Source organism: Theropithecus gelada, chromosome 3 (genome assembly GCF_003255815.1).
Source record: "Theropithecus gelada isolate Dixy chromosome 3, Tgel_1.0, whole genome shotgun sequence".
NCBI lineage: Eukaryota > Metazoa > Chordata > Mammalia > Primates > Cercopithecidae > Theropithecus > Theropithecus gelada.
The window spans coordinates 158,681,893-158,696,412 of NC_037670.1; the positions used below are offsets into that span (position 1 = coordinate 158,681,893).

At 38.5% G+C, this 14,520-nt stretch overlaps 1 protein-coding gene across 1 annotated transcript in view; it reads left to right on the plus strand.

Moving 5' to 3' along the window:
* Positions 1 to 14,520, plus strand: part of LRGUK (leucine rich repeats and guanylate kinase domain containing) — a 126,666-nt gene that overhangs the window by 97,035 nt on the left and 15,111 nt on the right. The gene's annotated exons all lie outside the window — the stretch shown is intronic.

Here is a 14,520-nt window from a genome sequence, read left to right on the forward strand (position 1 = left end):
AATTTTATACTTTTAGTAGAGATGGGGTTTCTCCGTGTTGGTCAGGCTGGTCTCGAACTCCCAACCTCGGGTGATCGGCCTGCCTCAGCCTCCCAAAGTGCTGGGATGACAGGTGTGAGCCACCACGCCCCACCAAGGATAGCCTGTTCTAAACAAATAGTTGCATCAAGTCAGAACCATTGGCAGTGTTCAGTGCCAATGGTTCAGTGGTCAAAAGAATCAGACTGATTACTGATTACTTCAGGCAAAAAGTCTCAGGCTGGGGCATATACAGATATAGTATAGCTATATACAGTTTACTCTTACTGAGTCTTAATAGTTTTGAGTGTTCTAGGTGCAAGAAACAGTATCTCTGCTTCTATTTCCTGCATGTGGTGGCCCTCTCTCTCCTGGCTGGTCTCTTCCACTCGCCCACAGACTTTGCTCCCACTAGCTTGAGCACGCTCTCATGCGCCATCCAGCCCTGACTGTCCAGGCCTCTTGGCTCTGTGCTCATTCTTCCCAGCAACTTCCTTCCATCTCTTTAATTCAAGTTGCTGAAGGCAGGGGAATCTACCCAGCCCAGCTTGAGTTTTCAAGCCTTGCTGTGGAGGTCATATTAGCCTGCCTGTCTGGTCACCTGTGGCAGGGCAGAAGGCATGACCTGTGGCTTAGGCTGTGGCTTCTTAGAGGCCGCAGGGGGTAAGTCGGCGCGCACTAAACATCTATAAATAAGATGAATTTGTTCCATGATACTGAGTGTAGGAAAGTCGTATTTATCCAAAATTAATTAAATCTGGGATTGTTCCCATCCCACTAGGATTTGTGGGAAATCAAATGTCATTAGAAATGTGGATCACTCCCCATATTTGGATTAAGCTTAAGAATCCTGAAGGTTCCACCATCCTGGGAAATTGCAGAAGGGCGTCTAGCTTAATAACCACCATGGTTACCATGGACATGCTTCTTATCTAAGGCACTAACTCCCATTCTGAGCCAGTGGCCCTGGTATTCTCCATATCTTACCTTTTCCTACTATTAGTAGCTTTTTTCTTTTATTTTTTTATTTTGTAGAGACAGGGTCTTCACATGTTGCATAAGCTGGCCTTGAACTCCTGGCCCCAAGTGATCGTCTCTCCTCAGCCTCCCAAAGTGCTGGAATTACAGGCATGAGTCAATGAGCCCAGCTAACTAGTAGGTTTTTTCCTAATACCTACCCCTGACATCTTGCTATACCTGGGGTAATGGGTGGAAGTCAACAGGTAAGGCTCCCTCTACATGAGGAACCCATCACTCTCCGTCCTTCTGGTCCTGGGAAATCCACCTCTTTCCAGATCAGCCCACAGCTTTCTCTTCTGCCCTTGGTATTCCAGCCTTCTTGGATGGTGTGGCTTGATGCTTCTTGGACTTTCAAATACAGCATCAGTGTTTTAATGTTCCCTTGGGACATGGAAATCCAGAGTGCAAACCTTCAGGCCACTAAATCCTGTCCACCTATTTATTCCTTAGTGTTAAGCCTGCGCCCTGACAATCAGAGGCAGCCCATTTCCCAGGTGAGCTGTCCTGACGCACAGCTGGATTCACACTGATAGGCAGAAGCACACACCATTGACTTGCACCCCTCTTCCACTTAATGGGTATTCATGGTTTATTTAAATGTGTTCGGAGATCACGTCCTTTGCAGGAACACGGAGGCCATTGTCCTTAGCAAACTAATGCAGGATCAGAAAATCAAGCACCACATGTTCTCACTTATCAATGATGAGGACACATGGACACATAGAAGGGAACAGCACACACTGGGATCTTCAGAGGGTGGAGGGTGGGAGGAGGGAGACGATCAGCAAATTAACTAATGGATACTAGGCTTGATAACTGGATGATGAAATAATCTGTACAACAAATCCCCATGACACAAGTTCACCTAACAAACCTGCACATATACCCCTGAACTTAAAACCTAAAAAAAAAAATGTCCAATCTAAATATCACCTGTTAGAAAATGTTGGGGCCTAATTAAAGAGAGTGCTGGTCGGCTGGGAGCAGTCCTCATGCCTGTAATCCAAGTACTTTGGGAGGCTGAGTCGGGCGGATCATGAGGTCAAGAGATCGAGACCATCCTGGCTAACATGGTGAAACCCTGTCTCTACTAAAAATACAAAACATTAGCCAGGTGTGGTGGCGCGTGCTTGTGGTCCCAGCTATTCAGGAAGCTGAGGCAGGAGAATCGCTTGAACCCGGGAGGCAGAGGTTGCAGTGAGTGGAGATTGCACCACTGCACTCCAGCCTGGGCAACAAGAGCGAAACTCCGTCTCAAAAAAAAAAGCACTGGTCAAAGGCAATAAGGTACTAAGGGCTGGGGACAAGGGAACAGAACCGGAAAAAAACCAAAAAACAAAAACCCACTCTGTGCTCTTAACTGTGATTCAGCTCTAACGTTTTAATATAAAATGAAAACAGTATGGGGAAACCGGAGAGAGGATAAAAAATCTGTAAGAGTGGAAGGGGCCACTGTGGTGATGATTGATGGGGGAAAGGACCCAATATCCCAGGCCACCTGTTACTGGAAAGAGTTTCATGAACTTTGACACTGGATTGCTCCTTGCCTGCAGTGCCGCTCCCTGAGAAACTGAGCAGCCCCCATAATCCATAGCATCTGGAAGCCTGTGTGGAGCCTGTGTTGTGTCCAGTGTCAGCACTGTGGCATTTACTGACCCCTGATAGTAGTAATTTGCAGAGCCCTGAGGTTCTGGTGCCTTTGCATCTCAGTGCTAGTAGTTTAGGTGGAAATACAAATGTAACAAGGTAGTTTCATAGAAAAGCAAATCAAACCCCCTCAGAACTAACAGATTCACTCTTACGAAATTAGGGCAAATGTAATAACTGAATTGCTCTTGTCATATGTATGGGTGAATTCAACTAAGATTATGTTTGGTGCCTCATTTTTCTTTTAAAGATTATGGATTCAGTGCTCTTGGAATTTGTAAGTATTTATCCCATTTTAGGAGATCTCACGGGTTGTTAACCTTTTGCACAGCTGTTATAATGCTGCAAAAGAAGCAATATACCTTTTTCAGACCATCACAACAGAAGTTTCAGTGAGACATTATGACGTGTGTTAGAGAACATACATTGCCTTTGTGCAGCATTTATAATTTAGAAAGAGCTTTTGTGTAGGATGTCTCACATACGCCTCACTGCAACCCTAAGGAGAAGATGTTGTTTTTCTTCTCTTGCCTTCCCAAGGTAAATTTCCATGTCTTTTTGGAACTTTTTAGTGGATGGAAGAAAGTAATTGCAGCTGCCTTTGTCAAAAAACTGTATCTTAAATTATCCAAAAGAAAAAAGGCATTTTTGTGCTTTTTAGTGTCTTAAGTGTACATTTAATGTATTTATATTTTCTTTTGCAAACTATTAAGAGGGCTTTGACAGTGATGGACAAGGTAGCAATTCCCATCTCCAGTGTGTGTGTGTGTGTGTGTGTGTGTGTGTGTGTGTGTTTCTGTTTCTGGTTCTGTTTCTCTGAAGCACCATTCTCACTTATGTCAAAGATTGCATTCTTTCTCTCCTGCTCAAATCCACCTCAAAACTCACTGTGTACATGAGGCCTTGTCCATACTGCTTCTGTAATCTAATATTCTCCTCTTCCCTTAGCCATTGCGTGCAGTGACATGTGTGTGAGCTGTGATTACAAAATAACGAGGCTGGTTTTGTGTATGTCTTAAGGAAACCAGTCTTATTTCTTGGTAGTCACATATGGCACATGTCATAACTAGCTCGGTAAGTACATGTTTATGTGTGTATTTGGTCTATGTTCATGTCTATTTCCATTTAACTACTGGCTTCTTGACCCAAGAGGAAAAATGCACTAACTTTTGAATCATGTGACAGCCTTGCCATCTACTGGGTGATCTTACAAAAGCCACTCATCTGCTATGAGATGCCATTTCCTCTTCTATAAAGTACATACAGAGAAATAATAATACCTATCTTACAATGTCATGGTGTCAAATGCATATGAAACTTCTTTGTAAATGATTGACTACAGAACAAATGTTGTCACTATGGCGGTGATGGTAGGCAGGGAGTGAGGAAGGGCTCAGGCCTCAGCTGTACTTCTTTATATTCAAGAACAGCAGCTCTCCTTTGGGGGATTGTCGGCATCTCTGTATCACCAAGAACCTTCAGATACCTGAAAAGTGGTTAATTGAACTTTTGCTTCCACTAAAGGCAGACCTGGTAATTTGGAGTAACCTTCTTGCTGAGAACAGCTAGAAAATCTGGATTAAAAAAAATATCTACTTGAAGGGATTAGAGAATAAACAGAAGAGAGAGTTTATCTGGCCAGGAATTAGGGGAGGATGATCCTGAGAGGTGAACCTGGTACCAGAGGCCACTTACTCCTGTGGACCTTTGCTAATTGAGGTAGACATGGCTGAAGGCTGACTTGACACTTTGAGAGTCTTGTGGAACTAGGACAATAACATCAAATGTGAGGTCCATCAAGGAGGTAAACTTAGTGAACGATGCTTTCTTTAGGTTGGTAACTAAAGGGCTGCAACCTTGGAGTAAAGGTGAACAAAAAGTAGTCAGGACTTCATAGGAGCCACAGTTAAAGTACTCTTATTCCTGAAATTATATTCAAAAGATCTCAGATGTCCCTAGGTCCATGGCAGAAAAAAAATATATAAATAATGTTGTAAATACACTGTCTAATGCATAATGAAAAATAACTAGGCACATAAGGACATGGGAAAACTTGAACTAAAAATAACAGAATCCCCAGATGATAGAAACAGGCCTACAAGACCCTCCAGATTTTAAATACATATTTTGAAGCCTTCATGCATCGATGTTATCAAAGCAAGACTTTAATGTGACTGTATTTATAATGTCCAAGATATAAGACAAAAATATAAATTTCAGCAAAAGTGGAGACAATAAAAACTAACTAAATGGAAATGGTAAAAACCTGGGGGAAAACAGTAACTGAAATTGATACCCCATTAGACACAGCTAAAGAGAGAATTAATAGACTGAAAAGTTGATAAGAAAAATAAATCTTAGAAACATAACAAGATGGGAAATACAGTGGAAGAGTGAGTAAGAGACATAAAGCAAATGTGAGAAGTTCTAACATGTGTTATTGAATCCTAAAAGGAGAAAAGAAATGGAACAGAAACAAGATTTGAAGAGATAATGGTTGAAACTTTATGGTCCTGATAAAAGTCATCAAGCCATAGATTAAATCTTAAAAACCCAACTTAGACACATATTTGTTTTGAAATCATATTGTACTAAAATTAAAAACAAAGGAAAACATCTAAAGAGCAGTCATAGGGGATAAAATTACTTTCAAAAAAGTAATATTCCCGTCTCTACTAAAATACAAAAAATTAGCCGGCGCGGTGGCGGGCGCCTGTAGTCCCAGCTACTCGGGAGGCTGAGGCAGGAGAATGGCGCGAACCCGGGAGACGGAGCTTGCAGTGAGCCGAGATGGTGCCACTGCACTCCAGCCTGGGCGACAGAGTGAAGACTCTGCCTCAAAAAAAAAAAAAAAAAAAAGTAATATTAGGTTAACAGCTGACTTTCCAAAAGAAATCATGAAAGCAAGAAGACAGAGAATATCTTTAAAGTGATAAATTATTGCCAACCTAGAATTTTGTACCCAGTGAAGATATCATTCAAAAATGAAGGTGTATTAAAGGTATTTCCAGACAAAGAAACAGGATTTGTCACAGGAAGCCTACATGAAAGGAAACACTAGAGAATTTTCTTTTGGCAGAATGAAAATGATTTCAGATAGACAGCGTCATAGATAGAGAAAAAAATGAAGAACAAGACAAAGGGTAATACAGGAGTAAATCTGAATACATGAGTAAATCTAAAAGGTTGTTGACTGTATAAAACAGCAATGGCTTTAACAATATATAGAATTAAAATGTATAAAATTAAAATATGTGGAATGAAGGGAAAAATGTAAATGTATTTAATACCACTGAACTATACACCTACAAATGGTAAAGACAGTAAATTATATGTGTATATTTTACCTCAATAAAAAAGTTTAATTAAAATATAAAAATTAAAAATAAAACTAAATTTATGACAACAATTATAGTAAGTCAAGAAGGATGTAAATGGAGATGAAATGTTTTAGAATCCTTGCATTTGAAGTCTAAGAAGAGGGTAACTATAATAATATCAGATTATCAGATTTTGATGAGTCAAGAAAATATTTTAATCTCTAGGATGATACTAAAAGAAGATTAGGAAATGTATTTTTTAGTCTAATTGGGGGAAGGAGTAGAATAATAAATAAATAATTCAACATGGTATCAGAGGTCATAGCCAGTGCAATAAAGCATAAACAAGAAATAAATGGTGTAAAGCTTGAAAATAGTTAATAAATGCATTTGACAAGATTATTAGAAACATAAAAAATATAAAAATAAATTTCTACCTAATAGCAACAATTTTAAATATATTTAATTTTAAAAATATATATATTCAGGGTGAGTGCAGTGACCTACGTCTGTAATCCCAGCACTTTGGGAGGCTGAGATGAGAGGATCACTTGATGTCAGGAGTTTGAAACCAGCCTGGCTAACATGGTGAAACCCCATCTCTACTAAAAATACAAAAATTAGCCAGGCGTAGTGGCACACGTCTGTAGTCCCAGCTACATGGGAGGCTGGGGCATGAGAATCGCTTGAACCTGGGAGACTAGAGGTTGCAGTGAGCTGAGATCACACCACTGCACTCCAGTCTGGGTGACAGAGGGAGACTCTGTCTCAAAAAGCAAACACACACACACACACACACACATATATATATTTGGTAACATCCAGAGTGTCAAATATTTAAAAACAAATTAATAAAAGGTGTGCAATGCTTCTACTCAGAAAAATGTAAAACACATTTTCTAGAAAAATTAAAGACCTAAAAAGTGGAGAGATAGACCATGTTTATGGATTGCATGGCTCCATATTATACAAATGTCTGCTTTCTTCAACTAGGTCTATACATTCAAAGCAATCCAGTCAAAAACATTCTCACATTTTTGTGGAAATTAATAATCTGATTTTAATATGTACCTGAAAATGCTGGTATCACCACTAAAATAGACAAGTAAAATAAATAACAGCCCAGAAATAGATCCATGCACACATGGAAAGTTGATTTATGAAAAAAGTGACACTGCTGAGCAGTAGGAAAATGATGCCTTTTGTATAGCATTAATTAGATATAAATAGGAACAAAATCAGATTTAACCCTGATCTCACACCATTTATAACAGTTAAGGTAGATTGTCTATAAAATGTGAAAAGCAAAATAATAATCAAAAAATAATGTAAGATAATATTTGTATGATCTTGAGGTCAAGATTTCTTAAATGTCACACAAAAATCATTCATTACAAAGGAAAAATCTGAAATATTTTTTAGTACATAAAACTAAGATCCGTTAATTGAAAACACAGCATTAAGGAGGGGAAAAAAAAGACTACAGAGAGTGAGGAGACATTTGCCATAACAATCAACAAAGTGTATCCAAAATATATAAAGAACTCCTACAAATTATTAAGAAAAAAACATAAGTAACCCATAGGAAAATCCCTTCACAAAGTAATATCCAATAGCCCATATTCTTATGAAGAGATACCCAGCCTTATTACTAATCAGGGAAATGCAAAATATAATCGCAATGAGATACTACTATGCATAAACTAAAAGTACTAAAATTATAAAGACTATCAATATGTGGGGCAATGGAAATTCTTATAAGACAACAGATGGGAAATTAAATTGGTATACCTTGAAAAATAGTTGAGCACTATTTACTAAAGTTGAACATGCATATACCCTACACCTCAACCGTGGTATTCTTGTGTATATACCCAATAGAAATGAGTGGTTATGTGCACCAAAAGATATGTGCAAAAATGTTTATAGTAGCATTGTTCATAATAGCCCTAAGCTAGAAATTCACATGTCCATCAGCAGAATGGCTATGTAAATTTTTGAATCATCATATAATAAAATATGTACAGTAATGTAAACCAACACACTTCTTGGTTGTATTTCACAAACATACTGTTGAACTAAAGAATTCTAATGCAAAAGAATACATGCTATACGTGCCATCTGATTCCATTAATATACAATTTAAAACAGGCAATATTAAACCATGGTATTTAGGGATGCACATTTAGGTGATAAAACTATAAAGAAGAAGTAGTTACTGTAAAAGTCAGGAGAGTACTTATCTCCAGAGGGGGAAGATGTGGTAATAGTTGAAAAGGGTCTTGAGGGACCTGGAGACGTTGGCAATTGTTTGTGAGGTTTAGGAGGCCACCTGGTGAACTGGAATGCTATTTGTTCTGTTCATTAGCTGGACAAGCCACAGTGAGTTAACATAACCCACTCTGGGATTGCGTAGGATTTTCTAAGGGCTGTAGTTTGAAAAATTAAGAGTAATCTATAAGGCGAGGATCCAAGGGTGATGCTGAAGCCCAAACCAGCCAGAGTCCAACTTGATGATCCATCTGAAGGATTTGAAGTGAGTGAGGATCCATGGCAGTAGTCCAGATTAGGGGGAGACTCAGCTTACCACCCCACTGGACATAAATCTGAGAAAAGTGAAATAATGAGTCAGGGGAGGTGTGGCCACATAAGAAAGTAATGTCTGTGGTCTGTGATAGTTTGTTGGCAGATGAATTCATTATGTCATTGCTAGTTGATCAAGCTTAGAAAGAGCCTTTGCTCTCATAGCCATCGTCTCCATTCCCATATTCAAAAGGACCTTCCTTCCTTCTTTTTTTCTCTCCTCTCCTCCTTTCTTCTTTCCTTTCTCCCTTCTTTTCTTTCTTTCTTCCTTCCTTGTTTTCTCCCTCCCTCCCTCCTTCCTTCCTCCCTCCCTCCCTCTCTCCCTTCTTCCCTTCCTTCCTCCCTTTCTCCCTCTCTTCCTCCCTTCTTTCCTCCCTTTCTCTCTCTCCTCCTCCCTTCTTTCCTTCTTATCTTCCTTTTCCCTTCCTTCTTTACTTTCGCTCTCCCTTCCTTTCATTTTTCTCTTCCTTCCTTCCTCTCTTCCTCCCCGCTTCCTTCCTTTCCCTCCCTTCCCATCCCTTCTTCCCTTCTTTTGCCTTCTTCCCGTTTCCTCATTTATTTATCTACCCATTTTATATTTGTTGAATTCCTATCATGTATGTAGGATATTGATTTGCTTTTTCAATATGAGCAGACATTTGTTGATCAGACCCTGCTGCAGACACTAGAACAATATGGGCCTGTTCCCTGATAGGGGAATGGGCCTAATCCTGATAGAATTAATATTCTAGTAGTGAGATCCTCTGGTCTACTTTTACTGATGTGATAAGGTCAGTGTATCCCTAGTCTTCTTACTACTACCTTCTTTCTTTGAGTAGAAAATCCCAGCACTTTGGGAGGCCGAGACGGGCGGATCACGAGGTCAGGAGATCGAGACCATCCTGGCTAACACGGTGAAACCCCGTCTCTACTAAAAAAATGCAAAAAACTAGCCGGGCGAGGTGGCGGGCGCCTGTAGTCCCAGCTACTCAGGAGGCTGAGGCAGGAGAATGGCTTGAACCCAGGAGGCGGAGCTTGCAGTGAGCTGAGATCCGGCCACTGCACTCCAGCCTGGGTGACAGAGCGAGACTCCGTCTCAAAAAAAAAAAAAGAAAATCCTCGGTATTACTGACTTCCAATATACTGATAGTTATTTTTAATCTTAATATCATAATACAAAATTATCATAATACAATATAATTTCTTACCCTTTTTTAAATTATAAAATTAAAAAACAAGTAAAATAAATATATAGATTATTATAAGGCAAATCTCCTTGTCACCACTCCCCAAGTTGGGACATGGAACTTTTCCAGTCACTCCAGAAGCCCTCCCATGAGCCCCATCCTACACTCCCTCCAAAGGAAACCATCATTTTGACTCTGTAGTAACCAATTCCTTATATTACTTTTGGTTTTATTGCACAAGTGTGCATCCTTAGATTCTAGTTTAGTCTTGTCTATTTTAAAATAAATAATATATATTTACAGTATCTTTTAATCTACAGGTTCTCCACCCAGCCTTTTCTTTTCTTTACAAGTTCCTGTTAAAGGACTCTGTTTAGACTGTAGCATCTCCCACACTTTGGGTTTTGCCAGTTGCATGCTTATGGTGCCATTCATCATGTTCTTCTGCCCCTGAATTTCCTGCAATTGGCAGCTGGATCCAGAAGTTTGTTCAGACTCAGGATCTGTTCCTTTAGCAAGACAGTAAATAGTGGTATTTATTTTTCATTAAAGGGTAATAACATCTGTTTTTCTCTTTTTGTGATGTTCTTCCAGCAGAAGTTTCCTACACCCGTATGCACCTATAGGGCCATATAGATATCTAGCTCTGAAAAGTAAAAACAAGCTTCTTTTCTGAACAGTTTATCAGGTACTGTTTTCTTTCAATGACAGGAAGAATTTAACACTAAGAGGATTTGAAGGCAGAAATTCAAAAGAAGCTAGCAGAAGAAATTTCTGACACTTTTGTTACTATATTAGCTGTTGTTCAATACCTAGTTCAATTAATATGTTGAGGATTGAAAACTGATGATTTTGTAATTCTATCATTTCATTTTCTTTTATTAGTTGGAATAATACTATGAAGAGATGCTTCTTTCATCTCTCATCAGTTCTTATAGGATCAGCAGGCTAAATGCTTTTTTCTTTTTTTTTTTTTTTTTGAGACAGTCTCTCACTCTGTTGCCCAGGCTGGAGTGCAATGGCACGATCTGGGCTCACTGCAACCTCCACCTCCCAGCTTCAAGTGATTTTCCTGCCTCAGCCTCCTGAGTAGCTGGGACTACAGGTGCCTGCCACCATGCCCGGCTAATTTTTGTATTTTTAGTAAAGATGGGGTTTCACCATATTGGCCAGGCTGGTCTCGAACTCCTGACCTTGTGATGTGCCCACCTTGGCCTCCCAAAGTGCTGGGATTACAGGTGTGAGCCACTATGCCCAGCTAATGCTTTTTTCAAGATAATGAATTGGCTCCCATTTATTCTCTGAAGGTGACCAATTAATTTTAAATTATCATTTATGGTCATTATGATCTTCATTTAAGCATATTTGAAGGATACCACCCACCACATTTTTTATCCTTATTGAAATTCATATTATCTTACCTTTGGCTAATGGAAGCCTGTTCAAGTTAACATCTGTGTCCTTTAACATGCCCTGTGGAGTCTTTCATAGCTGTCTTACTGTCCGTTATGACAAGATAATCCATGCTTTCTTGTACTTTCCCTATCCCAGACCTGGAATCGGTCTTTTCTTCGAGAAATCTTGGTTTCTTTAAGTGAGAAATGGTAGTGCAAGAACACATTGTTGTTACCAGGGATGTTCATTACTATTGAGGTGGTTGTCATTTCTAGGTCTTTTAGGTGGAGAGATAAAATATTTCATGAATTCAGTTAATATTTCCAATTGAAATTCAGGACTTTCAAGATTTTTACTTAAGTTTTTTTTCTATTATGTATTTCTCTTTCTTCCACACTGAGAACCCTGATTCTGAAAGACACAGGAGATGATACAATCTCCCATTAAATTACTCCTTTGATTTATCCCACCTTACACACAGAACAGTCTCAGAATAACAATACTAATACCGCCAGCACCCATTATGAAAACTAAAAAATAGTTAAGAACGTTTTTTACAAATGTTCTCCCCCCATTATTTATGGATTCATAGCTACACTATCAAAGCATAGTCATTGAATACTCTCCTTTTTAACTCTCATTTTACCTTCAAATTATTTTACCTTAGTTCTCAAGTATGTACATGCTTAATACTCATCATTAAACCATAGGTCAACACTGCTCTAGTTTTTTGTTGTCTAAGCTTATTCTTCAGTAGCTACAAAAAGGATTATGGAAACAATATTTCCTGAGCTCTTGTATATGGATAACAGTGTGTGATACACTTATACTTTACACTGTAATTGTAGTTTTTATCATTACCCTGTTTCCTTATTCTGTTTATTTTGTCAAGGAAGACTGTTGTTTGTGTGTTGAGTCTTCTTTATCTTAAATATTCATCATTTTCTCTTGAGTCTTTTTTTACCTCTATTCATTTCTTTTTTATTTAAAATTTTTTACTCTGCTCACATTCTATTTTTTTAACCATTGTTTGTTGTGTTTATTCACTCTTCTATTTCTTCTAGTTTAGTTTTCGTTTCTAGGGTGGTTTTTTCTCTATTTCTAATTCTTTCCTGAGTTCTGCCACCTAGTTCATGAGTTTTAAAAATTGTAATTTATCTGTTCCTGATGTTTTGTGTCATTTTCTTAATGTTTTTAAGTTTATTCTGAAGTAGTAGATTGCAGATTTTTTTTTTTTTCTGGTTTTACATGAAAGCTTTCATTGTCAGAGTGTTACTCTCCTCCTTTTTCTCTCACAGTAACTTTGTGTGGGATTCCACTTGATACTTTTTTTTTGCTCATTTTTATGTGAAATTAGTTTTCTCAGACTTTTGGAAGGGAGCACAATTCCTTCAAATAGCATCAAAATGCATGGCAGCTTTCTTCCTGGGATTTCCTGGCTCTGTTCTCTGTCCCCACCCCTTTGGTCTAGACTTTCTCCTTCTTTTGTTTCTGTTGACTGCGTTCTAATACATTTTTATTCCACTCCCATCACCTTCTCTGAGTGCGGAGCCTGTCTTAGCAGGGAGCCCCAGGTGGTCAGTTTCAAGAATTCACAGTTGGCCCAGCTCCTTTAGAAGTTCCTATGCCTTCTTACACTCAAACACTACTGGAGTGGGAACAACCCCTTTTCTGTTTCAGCTGTGGTTCCCAGATTGTCCTGCTTTGCTTTTCAGTGAATATTTTTCAGCTGTCTTGGCGTTCCCCTGTTTCTAGGTCTTTCAGTCATGGTGCTGCTTCCTTCAGTTTCCTCCTGCATAGGCACGCCATGCAGGTGTTGTGGCTATCCTCTGACTTTCTCCTGCATAGATACTGATACCATGCAGGTGTTGTGGTTATGAAAGCCCCACCTGCATTTTGGGGTTTGAGGAGATACTCTGTCATCTGGTTTTGTTGTATATTTTTTGACATGTTTTTGATTTTGCTGTTTAGTTGCTATGTTTATTTTTATGTGGAATTCTAGAAGATCCAAAAAGTATGCTGCCAGTACCACTGTCATCTTCTCAGTTATAATAAAATGTATTACAATAAGGGAAAAAATAAGGGTGGTATAAAATGAAATCACAGTAGTAAATAGTGTACTACTATAAAGTGATTCCCAGCAAAATAATGACAAATTCACGGGAGAGTGAATAACAACAAACACAAAAAATAAAGTAAATTCACAGCAGACTTGGTTAATGTATAGTTATTTTTATAGTAATGTCAAGTTTTTTAGATGTATTCATGGAATTATTTAAACCTGTAGTTTTTAAATGGTGAAATGTAAATCAGGCCTGTTCCTTTCTTCTCTCATTACATCCTCCCCCGACTTTCCCAACACAATTTTCTCTTCATCTTGTTTACATAGAAACACAGAGCTCAGGGAAAGAGTAAAATGATTTTGGTAATGAAATATGCACCTGGGAGTGTGTTCAATGAGCCCATGTTAGCGCTCATGTGTCTTAGTCTCTAAGGAACAATTTCAAAGCTTGACCTAGACTTTTTCAAGCTAGGAACAGTGGACGGCAAATTCTAATCTAGGTTATAAAAAAATGGTAAACATTATTCACTCTTTACATTATCCCTCCCAAATGTATACTGTTGTACATTAAAGTGGTTTATTGAGGTCCTGCTTTGTGCTAAAGTGTGTGTGATGTGTGCAGGGATACAGCAGTGACAAAAGGGATGCTGATCTCTCTGGGATGTGACTTATTTCCAGAGATGTTAGGTGTGTCAGTCTTGGCATCACTACAGATAAGTTATTGTGATGCAAAAATGTTTTTACAATCACATCAACTTAATTCTTAAAAATTGATTTAAAAAAACTTCCCCTAAAGACATGCAAACAAACAATTGAAACTATGCTAGCCCCCAAGGCTAAGACAGGCGATTAACCTGGAGTTGTGGTTTCACCACCTTTAACTATTGGCTATCCTTCCCTTGCATGCTTGTTTGCTGTTATTTCCTGTGAAATTTTAAGTGAATGCCAATTTATAGTGGAGCCTGGTAATGACATAAAACTCAAAACAGCAAGGCTTATTTCAGATGAAGTCACTGGAAGCCAAGATTAATGTATTTTAAGTGTACTTGCTGTTTAAATAAATACCATTATAAATCCTCTTGTAAGTCTTTTATGTAAAACAAATAATCACTTGCTAATTTATCTTTTCTGTAAGTTAAGAACTTTATGTATTAGGTTTGCTTTAAGGGAGGAAATCCAGTACCTGAACAGTTGCGAAATAGGTCATACTCCATCAGGCGATCTTTGTATCAATACATCCTCTGTTATTTATAAAACAACATGCGCTATCTGGGTTTTATTTCCTCCTTTTTTGTTGCCTTTTGCCATC